This window comes from Capsicum annuum, chromosome 5, assembly GCF_002878395.1.
Source record: "Capsicum annuum cultivar UCD-10X-F1 chromosome 5, UCD10Xv1.1, whole genome shotgun sequence".
NCBI classification, from domain to species: domain Eukaryota; kingdom Viridiplantae; phylum Streptophyta; class Magnoliopsida; order Solanales; family Solanaceae; genus Capsicum; species Capsicum annuum.
Genome location: NC_061115.1, coordinates 23921107 through 23928592, shown reverse-complemented (window position 1 = coordinate 23928592; position 7486 = coordinate 23921107). Strand labels below are relative to the sequence as shown.

The following is a 7486-nucleotide window of genomic DNA, read 5'->3' as shown; positions in this document are numbered from 1 at the left end:
ATGCAAGTAACTCTAGATGAAAATGGTAAACTCATACTCTATTCTAAACCTAAACATTACCCCCTTTGTCCCATGTTAATTGGTCGTATAACAAAAAATATATGTCCTAAATTATTTGATCAATTATTAAATCAAGATAAAATTAATAATTTTTTAATTTTACCTCAACTATTAATATATTCTTTGAAATCTTAAACAAACTTAGAAGTACCAAAAAGTTCTTTTTTAAAAAAGTTTAATAATATGAATAAAGGGTATACTAATATTGATAATTATTATTTTTATGTTACATTGAATAGAAAAAATGGGTTAGATAGAGAAGCTCTCATCTCTCTCTATAAAAATTTCTTAAAAATATTTCCCAAAACTCTTTTTCTATTACCTTTGGATATTCCCCACTTTCCTCTTTAATAGATTTATGTCACACAAACCCTCTTACTGAGACATAACTTCAAATCAAATCCCTACCTCCGATCATCCTATGGATGAAGGTTGTTTAACTACAGAACCGGACAATTTGGAAGATGATCCTGTAAATCTATCGGTCGACGATCGGAATCGCCTTTATACACCCTGGAATTCCTCAGTGATCTTGAAGGCATTTGGGAGAAAATTTACTCAACAATACCTAAACACAAAATTAGAAGCCTTATGGAAGCTACCAGAACCTCTTTTCTTATTTATCTAGGTTTTGACTTTTTTACGGCAAAATTCAATAACCCAGAAAACCAAGAGTTAGTCCTCCAGGGTGGCCCTTGGTATATCGCCAGAAGTTTCTTGTCAGTCAGGTGGTGGGAATCCAATTTCATCCCTAGTCAGACCCATATTATCTCAACCGTAATTTGGGTTCGTCTTCCCTAGTTACCCACTGAATTCGACGACATAGTCTTGCTGGAAAGGGTGGGTAGAAAACTTGGGAAACTTCTTAAGGTAGACTCCTGTACCTCTCCAACAATCAAAGGTCGATACATACGTATCTGTGTCCAAGTTGATCTAGAAAATCCAGTGAAAACATCCATCATGATTGGTAATCATAGGCAACTTCTATTCTATGGAGGAGAAAAGATCCTTTGTAAAGTGTGTGGGTTTTGGGCGCATACAACCTAAAATTGCACTGAGAAGCTCACCATAGGAAAACCAACCTCAGAATCTCCATCTTCCCCAAGGCGGCGAAGGTGACGGTCAAAGAGGAATGGAAGACAGTTACTTTTGCTCGCAAGAGAAATCCGAAACGAGACCATGATTTCTCCAAAATGGTATACCCCTCCCCCTGTTAATGGTAAGAAATCAGAGGAAGCCACGACATGTAAGTCTCCTAACCTTCCTCTTATAAAACCCAAGGTAGCCATGGCTACTGGGAGCTTAACTCCTTTAGGGCAATAGAGCCTGTCTAGACCTACTCGAGTCACCAAATTATCTGGGCCAACTTTGGCCCACTTACCCAAAGCCTAAGGTATTTCTACTTTGGATCTTAATATGCTTAAATCCAACCGATTTGGGCCTATCTAAGATGGGCTCCCATCTTATCCTGTTCAGAATAGGTTCATTTCCTCAAGGTTGGGTTTAAACCTTAAGCCTAGTTGCTTACTGGACCCAGTTCCTTCACTCAAGCCCTATTTTCATTTTAAAACAAATTTTGATAATTTCTCCACTTCTACTCTTGCTGAACAAAAAAGAAAGCTCATAAATGGGTTCTATCCTAGTGAGCTCATCATTACCCCTCAAGTGCCTCGGGATATTCTTGCTCCTATGCCGGTCAAAATTATTTCCACTTCTCTAGGGGATCTGATGGATATCATTATTCCCCAGACAGATTATTAAATATTGATGATCTGTCCGAAGCAAAACCCGTTTGCTTTCCCTCCTCAGTTCTAACTTAAAAGAACAAATGGACACCATGCAAACTATTTTCATTTCTCACAATGACTCCAACATCTCCAAACATGATCACCATGTTAACAAATCTCACTCCTCCATATCACACCCCAATATCTTGGCTGGAAGTGTGTCTGTCCAATCAGTACATTCCCCTCTATTTACAATGGGAGGGGAATCAAATGACAATCTTCATCCAGGACCCCGGATACATAGCTCAACTTACAATGGACCGTTTAAACCAGGGTCTTCAAAGCTTTTGTCCAAATATTTGGATAGCGACTCTATTCCAAATCTTCAACTCCTCATCTCCAGAAAACCTCACCCCACAATAATAATGGAGTTGATGTCTCTAACAATCTTGATTCTTCCCCTTTTTCCCCTACACACACCCTACTCTTGACTCAAGGACCTCTTTTTGTGAATCTCAATGGGGGGGAAACTTTCCATCTAGTTTTTTTCTTAAATACCCCCCATCTTACCTCCCCCTTCTATGAACCTAGAAGCCACGAAGTGGGAGAAAACCCTGACAACTCTGAGGGAAAGCAATAAGGATACGGAAAACTTGTTAGCCCAACTGAGAATCCCCAAGAACGATGTTATCACTCTGTAAAGACCTATAAGCGTGGACTTTGAAGGTTTGCTACACAAAATGGTAATTGTCCTATTGCCATAAAACCTGTCAAAGCTATAAATAGGACTAGGCTTGCAAAACCCTATGACAGGGGAGTATTAAAAAGCCAAGATCACCTCCCTTTCCAAAGAAGAGGAAATCCCCAGACCAACTAGGCCTCTCAGACCCTCCAGGAAAGGGAAAATCAGTACTTAGAGAGAACCTTCACCCCTCCAAAGTAATGATGCAGAATTGCATAATATGGAATATTAGGGGAGAAAATAATAATGAATTTAGAAGTCAATTCAAGTCTATGTTTAACATACACCAACCTACCATTCTTGACCTTCTAAAGACTAGGATTATTGATCATAAAGGGTTAGCTGAAGAGCTGGGTTTCCATTACTTCATTCAATCTCCTACTTCGGCCTCTTTGGAGGTTGTGTCATCCTTTAGAAATAGGAGTCTAACTCCATTAGTGAAATATTTGTCTCCACTTAGGCTATCCATGTCACTATCAAGGTTAGCTTTCCTCCTTCTTATTGGATTTTTAGTGTTATTTATGCTAGTACTATTCTAGCCCTTAGAAGGATTCTTTGGGACCAACTTATGTCCATTACTGATTCCCTCCAAACTCTTGGTAGTACATGCTGGTTGGTGGGAGAGAATTTTAATGAGATCTTCAAAGTTAGTGAAAATTTTGGGAGTAATAGGATTAATTTGACTAGGTCTCCTCTTTTTTAGGACTACATCAATCATTGTAGGCTCATAGACCTTGGTTTCAGAGGAAGTAAATATACCTGGTCCAATATGAGATATAAAAATAGGTCTTCTCTTATTTTAGAAAGATTGGATAGATTCCTTGATAATGACCTTTGGCTCAATATGTTTCCTGGTGCTTTAGTTCTCCATCTGCCTAAAACCTATTCTAACTACTCCGCCCTGTATCTTTATTTTGCCAGTCCTGTTCAGAATATTCCCAAACCTTTTAGGGTTGAATCTATATGGTGTAATCATGAAGATTTCCATAATCTAGTCTCTGAATCTTTTTCTGAAGGTTCCAATCTTACTAGGGTTACTATAGATTTTGAACAGACTGCTAGGTCCTGGAACATGAATGTTTTAAGGAATATCTTCCATAATAGAAATCACATCCTAGCCAGATTAGTAGGCATTTAGCAATCCTCTCACTATCCCACTAGTTCCTTCCTGCAAAATCTTGAATCTCATCTCACCTCGGAGTTTAGTTCTATCCTAAAAAATAAAAATAACTTTTGGATGCTGAAGTCTAGGATAAACTGGCTTATGGAGGGTGACAAGAATACTAGATTTTTCTATTCCTCTACCCTCAATAAAAGAACAAGAAATAGAATCTCTTCCTTTCGTGAGAATGACATCTGGATACATGATCAACAAGCTATCCAAGAAGCCATCTTATCCTTTTATACCACCCTCCTCTATTTTGCTCATTTATCTGCTAACATTAGATGTCAGTCAAACCCCTCTAATTCAGGGTTCATTCCTCTCTCTTATCACTTTATGTTGGATTCTATTCCTATTTTAGAAGAAATCAAAGTTGAAATCTTTTTCTTTAAACCCTTTAAGGCTCCTAGTTTTGATGGTTTACATTCTTTCATGTACCAAAGGTATTGGAACATATTTGCCCCCCTCCTCCTAGATTTTTACACCCAAACTTTCTCCATTACTAATATGGACCCTAGGGTCAACTCTACTTACCTCTATCTCATCCCAAAGTATAGGAATGCTACCACTCTTAAGAAATTTAGACCTATTTGGCTTTGTAATACTCAGTACAAAATCATCACTAAGCTCATAGCTAATAGGATTAAGCGTTATCTACGGTCTCTCATTGGACATAACCAAGCTAGTTTTTTGTCCAATAGAAGAGCTTTAGACAATATCATCATTGTCCAAGAGTATATTGATCACTTCAAAAGAATAAAAGGGAAAATCCCTCACATGTTCTTGAAGATTGATCTTGAGAAGGCCTTTAACAGACTTGAATAGTCCTTTATTAGACAGGCTATAAACGTTTTCAACTTTTCTCTTGGTCTTTGTAGGCTTATTATGTCTTGTATCTTCACCTTCTCCATATCCATCCTAATTAATGATAGGTACGCTAAAAAAGACTATCCTTCTAGAGGTATACGACAAGGTGATCCATTATTTCCTTATCTCTTCATTCTCTGTATGGATCTCCTATCCATAAGAATCAACTATGAAGTTTGTACCCTTAACTGGACACCATCCATGTTACTCCTAGAGGCCCCGAATTCTCCCGTCTATTTTTTCCTGATGACCTTACCCTCTTTGCTAGGGCTGATGTTCTTAATTAAAACACTATTACTAGGACTTTAGATATTTTTTTCTTTTATTTTGGCCAAAAAGTCAAACTTGCTGAATCTAAGGTGATTTTCTCTCAAAATTTTCATAATGACACTTAGCTCCATCTATCCCCCCTCTTTAGAGTTAAAGTTAGCCACTACTTTGGAAAATATTTTGGATTTCCCATCTTTAATGATAGACCTAATATTTTTGCCTTTCAATTCCTCCTTGACAACATGGATACCAAGCTGACTGTTTGGAAAACCCTCTACCTCAACATAGTTGGCAGAACCACCCTTGCCAAGGCTTGTCTTGGCAGCATACCCAACCATGTTATGCATTATATACTTATACCTATGAAAATTTATAAACTCATTGATAAATCCCAAAGGAACTTTATTTGGGGTACCACTGATTTAAAAAAAAAAAGAGAATGCATCTTGTTAGCTGGAACACTATCACTACTCCCAAGCACATAGGTGGACTAGGCATGCAAAAAGATTACATTAAAAATGACACTCTTCTAGATAGTCTAGCTTGGAGAATCCACCCAAATTCTTTCTCCCTTTGGGCCCAAATTCTTCTCCAAGAAAAGGAACCCCAATACTACCACCTCCCCCTCCCCCACTCTAGAACCTAGAGAAATATTCAAAGAACTTGGTACCTTTGCAATGATGCTATCCAGTGGTCTGTCTTTAACAACCAAAAAGCCAATTCTTGGAAAGATAGATGGGTTCCTCACCTACCTCCCCTTTGTAACATCATCCAGGGGCCCCTCTCTAACCTCTGCCCTCCAATGCAACTCTCCTCTCTTTGGTGTAATGGAGTCTGAAATTTGAGCTCCTTCCCTTTTGATATTCCCTCTGATGTCTAATCTAGTATTTACAACACCTTTTTCCCAAATCTTCAAGCTAAGATAGATACCCTCCTCTGGTTCTTCACTGGTAATGGTCTCTTTTCTTATAAGACTGCCTACCAGTTGTTAGCTTCTCAAAGACACACCTCTTCCCAGGATTATCTTTAACTTAGATGGATTTGGAGGCTCCACATCCCCAATAAACTTAAGTTCTTTCTCTATTTACTTTATCATAATAGCCTTCCTACCAAGGCTACTTTAGCCTATAGGGGAATTAAGTTTCTTCCTTATTGCCACATATGCAATTATCTCATTAAGGATGTTTAACATATTTCTTTACCTACTCTCATGCTACTCATCTTTGGGATAACCTCATTCATAGCTATGGTGATAGTATTAACATAAATATCCAACTGTTCAACCCTTCCAACTGGGAAAGGACTTGGTTGTTATTAAAAGATGCCAACTTTGACACGCACATTGATTGGCTACCCTTCTTACTTTATGTATATGGACAATTTAGAGGAATAGGAACTCAAATGTCTTCGATAATAGGACCTCACATCCTTCATTCAAAGCTGCCTATTCAGAGGCTATTGAATTCTATTATCTTAAGACCCACCATATCCTCAAAATTAATAGATCTATTATACTCACTTGGACCTTCCTCCTAGGAATGTCTGATAGTTCTATTCTGGAAAACCCGGGCAATGGTGGTATTAAGGGTTTTATTAGAAACTCCAAGGAAGATTGGGTGCTTGGATTTTCTCAAAGCTTTATGCAAGCTTCGAATAATTTTATGGAATTCATGGTACTCAAACAGGGCCTGTAGCTTGTTGTGGATCACAATCTTTGTTTCATTATCATTAATATTGACTCCGAAGCTATAATCCATATGCTTCAATAGGGTAACCCATTATTTAACCCTATCATCTATATTTGCAGGTTAGTGCTCAGAAGGCTAGGAGGACCTCCCATACACCATAGCTACAGGGAGCAGAACAGTATTGTAGATGCTTTAGAAAAAGAAGGAGCCAAACAAGCTTATTCGAGGAATTGTAGAATTTTTGTGGCACCCCCACCTTTTGAAGTCCACGCAGTTTGGGATGATAAGTGTGGAAAAAGTTTTTGTAGAACAATATCCAACTCTTAGATGACTGGGCGTAGGCCCCCTATTTTTATGCTGGGGCCCGACTAAGCTCCCCCCTTGTATTATAACTCCTTTACTTAGTCTAACTTCTGGTTTACCAAAAAAATTAATCATTTTATTTAAATATTTCTTTAACACCGTGCAAAATGCAAAGTGCTAAACTAATATGAGGCAGAGGGAGAGAGAGAGCATTCAGTCTTTTTAGGTTTTTGTTTTTTCTAAATCCGAAACCAAATCAAAAACTCAAAAAGAGTAAATTCTTAATTTGAAATCAAATAAAAAAATAAAAAAATCAATTCAAATTAAAAATTGATTTGATTTTTCGTTTAACCAGAATAATGCATACCCCTAACTTTTTAAACTTATTAAGAGCATATTTAAGAGACAATTCTTGTTAATTGGTTGTAAACTTAAAGGACCAAAACTGGTAAGTGCATACTTAAGGGGTACTTTGAACCTATCCTCTTACATAATGGACCATTTTTGTCATTTTCTTTTATAGATACATCAAATTAATAAATTTATTATTTCTAAGGAGTAATAAAATAAAACTAATTAAATTACATAATCAAGATATTCATGTTTATGATTTAATTATTTTAAAATAGTAATAAAATGAAATTAATCAAACAAAGATATATTCCTT

General features: G+C 37.2%; 1 long non-coding RNA gene across 2 annotated transcripts; it reads left to right on the top strand.

Moving 5' to 3' along the window:
* The first annotated feature begins 296 nt into the window (after positions 1–296).
* Positions 297–6717, top strand: LOC124898732. Of its 2 annotated transcripts, none has more exons than XR_007055466.1 (2): positions 297–1306; positions 6636–6717. It is a non-coding gene; the product is annotated as an uncharacterized LOC124898732 (long non-coding RNA). The 2 variants fall into 2 exon arrangements; XR_007055467.1 differs by having other exon boundaries at positions 297–2530.
* Positions 6718–7486: the final 769 nt, after the last annotated feature.